Source organism: Triticum aestivum, chromosome 4B, assembly GCF_018294505.1.
Source record: "Triticum aestivum cultivar Chinese Spring chromosome 4B, IWGSC CS RefSeq v2.1, whole genome shotgun sequence".
NCBI lineage: Eukaryota > Viridiplantae > Streptophyta > Magnoliopsida > Poales > Poaceae > Triticum > Triticum aestivum.
The window spans coordinates 492920821-492926724 of record NC_057804.1 but is presented as its reverse complement, the minus strand read 5'-3'; positions in this window follow the sequence as shown (position 1 = coordinate 492926724).

Genomic DNA, 5904 nt, shown 5'->3' with positions numbered 1-5904 from the left:
CCAAATCTTGCAAATTTGACGAATTTGTTCGTGGATTTCGAAGTTAAACCCTCCCTCAAGGTAATCTTCTCCGATCCCCTTGTTTTGATCCAAGTAATGTTATCATTTTGCTCATTTGTTGCTAGTTTGGGGAAACCCTAGTTTTGTTTGGATCTAGAGATTTGCATGGAGATGCGAGATGTTTGTTTGCGAATTTCGATTATGCTTTGTTAGTATGTTAGGGTTATTCTTATGGGTGTTCTTATGTTGATGCTAGGGTTAGGTTTAGGGCTAGGGTTAGGGTTGTTGTTTGATATATATTTTAAGGTTTGTATTCCTTGTTAGTCCTTGGATTATTACTCATGGAAGCAATGTTACGTTGTGTTGTTTGAATGCTTATAGGGATGGGAAGAACATGTATGTTTGTTCATCATGGGGACAAAGTCACCTTCTTGAGAGGCAATATTGAACCGGACCCGGATGAGCTTGACGTGGTGTTTGATAGTAGTCCTAGCTATGCGGAGTTGTTGCAACAAGTGAGGAAAGATTTGAATTGGATGGACCCTAGTGATATCCTTGAGTTGGAGGGAAGGCATAATGTAGGTTTTGGAATGCACATCCATTGGAAGACAATGCGTGTCAACTCGGAGCAACGTTGGGTTGCATACAAGGAAACGGTGGCCGAATCACTAGACAAGGCTCTTGAGTTATTTGCAACGAAGAAGGTTGATTCAAGGTTGCATTTGGACTTGAACCGGAACCCCTCCCCTTTGGTTGCTAGTAGCCCCCCACCCTTGAAGCGAGATGAAATTGTTGAACCTCTTTTGACCCAAGAAGTGAGGCCAATATTGAGCCCGTTTACAAGCAACCAAGATGAAGCTTTGCAAGAGGAGAATGATGAGTATGCGGACGATGACAATGAAGTTGATCTCCATGAGAACAATGTGGGTAATCTCGACAAATATCATTTGCAAGAGACAATGGATCATTCCATCCCTTTTTCCCGTGCATATGCATCGGACTCAGATGACGATGGTCCTGACGAACAAGTTGATGCGGAGGGGTTCACGGTGAAGGAGGCCGAAGCTTTCGAGAAGGTATTCAGTCGGGATCATCGGACTACATTGTTGAAGGATGTTACTCTCGCGGATGAAGCCGTGGTAGATGGTGGCCAATGTATATCTGTTGGGGTTAGGCCAAGCTCTCACCGTGATTTGGGAGATGACAAGAACCGGATTGCAAAAGGGTCTAAGTTCGAAACCTTCTTGAAATTGAAGATGTGGCTCGACAACTACTCGGTTACGCATTATCGTCCACACAAGGTGGTGCACTCGGATGTCAATGTGCGCTACACGGTTGCATGTGCATGTGAAGATGAAATATGTCTGTAGATTATGCGTGCAAGACCATGGAAAGGAGGTCCCACTTCGCACATAGTGAGTTATGTGCCAACTCACATGTGCCGAGGCAAAAGGGTGGATGGCAAGATTGTGTCACAAGACCACAAACAACTCACGTCCGAGTTCATCGCTTACAGGCTCTCCAACTCAATATCCCAACTTCCAACAATGAGCGTCCAACATCTCATTGACCTTGTGAAAGCCATCTTTCATTACAAGGTGAAGTACGGCAAGGTATGGAAGATGAAGCAAGCTGCATTTAAGATGGTGTATGGTACTTGGGAGGAAGCATACAACCGAATCCCTAGGTTGTTGTTAGCCATGGTCGCGACAAACCCGGGCATGGTTCATGTGGTCGAGCCTCATGGGCACCAAACAACAATTCATGAAGGAAGGAAAGTCCGAGTATTTGGCCGTGCATTTTGGGCATTCGAGCAATGCGTGAGGGCTTTCGAACACTGTAGGCCGGTCATCGCCATTGATGGCACGTTCTTGACCGGACAATACAGGGGCACCTTGTTGGTTGCAATATCAAGTGATGCCAATAACCGGGTGTTGCCATTGGCATTTGCTTTGGTTGAGGTGGAGAACAATGACAACTGGGAGTGGTTTTGCGTCTTTTGAGGACAAAGGTGTTACCCGCTCAAAGGGAAATTTGTGTCATATCGGATCGGCATCCAGGAATTCTTAATGCGCTGGAGATTGACATTCCCGGGCGTGCTCCGTTGCACCATCGATGGTGCATGAGGCACTTTTGTTCGAACTTCTATAGGGCATGTGACCTTAAGGAGTTGGCCGATGATCTTCAAGATTGTTGTCTCGTTTTCTCTGACAAGTGGTTCGCCACTTTGTACCACTAATTGCTCGCACACAAAAAACTAGATCCCGGGGGTCAAGACTTTCTCAATAGGCACATTCAATATCGGAACAAGCGGGCCCGTGCTTTTGATGAAGATGGCCGGAGATACGGTCAAATGACAAGCAATATGGCCGAATGCTTCAATAGGGTGCTCAAAGGTGCACGTGGATTACCCGTGACGGCAATAGTTCAATACACATTTGACAAGATGAATGCGTACTTTCTAAAGTACTCGATGGAAACGGATGCACAGATAGCGGGTGAGAACCCGCGCAAGTACAAGTATAAGTTCCCACCCAAGGTTGATGAATGGTTACAATTTCAATCACAGAAGGCGGACTCAGAAGAAGCTATATTATATGACAACGAAGAGTGGAAGTATGAAGTGAAAGAGCCAGGAGGAACCACAAACTATGGCCGCCAACATGGAGGTCGCGCTTTCAAGGTGTCGTTAACACAATGTGATTGCTCTTACGGGAGGCCATTGTTGCTTCATCTCCCATGCTCACACTTGTATACCGATGGTCGCGTTAGGAATGTGGACATCAATCACCCACGCACCATGAGGGAGTCGGAGTTCTCAATCATGACGGTCAAGAAAACATGGGCTCCCTGCTTTCACCCATATTTTGACCAACCACAATGGCCGGAGTACCATGGTGTTCAACTATGGCCGGATCCGGAGTTGAAGGTTGTTAAACGGGGTAAACGTAAGACAAAGCATCTTAGAGGCGGCATGAACGGATGGGGCCATGGTGGCCTCCGCAAAGCGGACAACGACCAATTCCAAGAGCCTCGTGAGAGATCCCGTTGTGGGGAGTGCAAAGGTCATGGCCACAACAAAAGAAAATGTACGAAACCAAGGAAAAGGTCCAAGAAAAATGATGCAAGCACAAGCCAACAAGAAGCTACAGAAGGAAGCCAACCAAGTGGTAGCCAACAAGTGCCAAGCCAACCAAGTGATAGCCAACAAGTGCCAAGGCAACCAAGTGGTAGCCAACAAGTGCCAAGGCAACCAAGTGTTAGCCAAAGAGGATCTAGGCAACAAAGAGGTCGGCAATTAGGACTTACAAGAGGCCGTGGTGGTGGTAGAGCTCGTGGTGGTGGTGTAGGCCGTGGTGGTGGTAGAGCTCGTGGTGGTGTTGGTGTTGGCCGTGGTGGTGGTCTTGGCCGTGGTGATGGTCTTGGCCTTGGTGGTGGACTTGGTCGTGGTGATGGACAGGGACAAGGTCGTTATAGAGGAATGTTTGGATACCTCGATGGACCATTTCCGTATGTTGCTCACTAACTATAACGTTTCATATGTTCTTATTTTTCATATGTTCTTGTTGTACATGTTCTTCCATTTGTTTTTATTGTCTTTACTGACCATTATGTTTCACTCATTGTAGGTATGGCGGCTTCCCAACCCAACAAACCAACAATGAAGGAGGATGGCGAAGATGAGATGGCGGGATGGTGAGAAGGCTGCGAAGAAGCTTAGAGATGAGGATGCAGCCGCACTAAAGAAGAAGAAGGAAGAAGAGCTTGAGAAGAAGAGGAAGGAAAGAGAGAGAGCGACACATGCGATGTGGGCTAGGGAGCAAGCGTTGGTGAGGAAATGTGAGGAGGCACAGAAGAAGCGTCAAAAGGATTTCAAAGGTGCAAGCTCCTACAAACAAACAAACAAATCATTACATATGGGGCATTTGTGTTTGAAATAAACATGAAATTCATAACACCGACAACTTTCATTATTACCCGCTGCTCCACCGACATAGTGTACGACCGGTGTTGTTTGTCCCAGTGATCATCGAGAAGCCAAATTATCCTAACAATTTGGAAAAAAAACTTTCTTGTCAACACATTATCTTTTGAATACAAATAAACTAAAGTACGCCTACTAGATGCAAAATTCAAACCATATGTATCCAAAGCATTCTTGTCAAAATAAATATAATTTCAACACAAATAAACTAAACTAGGCCTACTTCATACAAATAAACTTTTCCATATAAATAACATGTCAACCATGTATCCAACCATATTTTTTCGAAAAAATAAACTAAACTAGGGTTCCCCAAATGAAACAAGCAGGAGTTCTAATAAATGCAAGATTATAATACATGCAAGATTCTAATCCAATTAAATCAAACAAAGGTTCCCCAAATCTTCAAAATAGTATATTTTCTATGGATAGAAAGAAGGGGATCGGAGGAAAGTACCTTCTAGGATGGATTGGTGACGAAATCCACGGACCAAATTGTCGGATCTGAAGGATTTGGGAGAGGGGATTGAGAGGGGGAGTGGAGAGGGCCGCCGCCGCGGCTTCTTCTGTTCTTCTGTAACTGCTGCAATGGGGTGGGGGGGAGGAGAGGGCCGCCGCGGCTGGATCTAAATCACAGTGCAGCGCCCGACGGCTAGGCGCTGCACATTACATGTGTGGCGCCTAGCTCCGAGGCGCTGCACTGCTGGGTGCGGGGCCCAGGGCTGCCACGGTGGACTGGCGTGCAACGCCCCCGTGCTAGGCGTTGCACCGTAGGGGGTGGCGCCTGCGTGGCGGCGCTACACAAAAAGGTCAGGAACGTGAAATAGTTTCACGGACAGTTCATTCTGTGAATTGATTTCATCCCAAAGTCAAATTTGTCAAATTTGCCCAGCAGTCCACGCTCTTCTGTTTCCTTGTTGATTTGTCTTGCTCATCTGATCTTGTCAGCAGCAGTTTCAGTTTCATTGTAAACCGTTAGGCGTTCGATCGCCCATGCAGCGATTCAACTAGGAAATTCCTTTTTATGATGCCTGAATATTCTTTACGAATCCCCACAAATCAGCTTACCCTTGCTTGCATGCTGCCCACGGCAGTTCTAACTGTAGATCTGACAAGCCATGTTGGTACCCCTGACCGATAATAAACGTGAGAACCAGTTTCAAACCGGACTATATGTATAATGTTATATAGCGGTGGCGTGCAGGGAAAGGAGCTGACTGGCTGCTGCCGTGTTGTGATTGTGAAGCAAGATAGCTAGCACAGTAACAGCATTACAACTTTTCGTCTAGTCGCACACCAACAATTTACTCCAGCTCGGGCGATAGGATTGGTTGGCGCTCCCTTGCTTCCTCTTTGGGTTTCTGCCTCCCTCCCTGGTAGTGGAGATCCCCGTTGGTAAACTCTTGCCTACTTGGCTTTCCTTTTAGTGGGCATTTGCGATTCGCCAACCCTTTTTTTCGAGTCAATTTTGCCTACTACTGCTTGGTGGCGCCGTAGCGATGTTTTTTTTAGGGGGGCGCCGTAGCGATATGGTCGCAGAGGGACAAGGGCACCCTCATCAGTCCCTGTACACTGGGCCCGATAGAGCCAGGGACAGAGAGGGACGGAGGAGAGGCCTGATGACAGAGGGGACAAGGGCGGGGGCATGTGGCCCATGAGCCCACCTGCGGCTGCCCCCACAGTCAGCGGCAGCAGGGCAGGGGGCCGCTTGATTGACCCCCGGTCTCCCTCTCCCAGCAACGAACTTTTCTATTTTTTGAACACAGCAAAGCAACGAACTACTCCTACAAAACACTTGCCGCGAGTTGATGTTGGCCATTCTCCCAGTTTTTCAGAGTTCTGTTCTGTACCCCGGACGCCGCCTGCTTCAGAAACCCCAAATAAAACCAAAGAAACACATGGCATGGCATACCATGGAC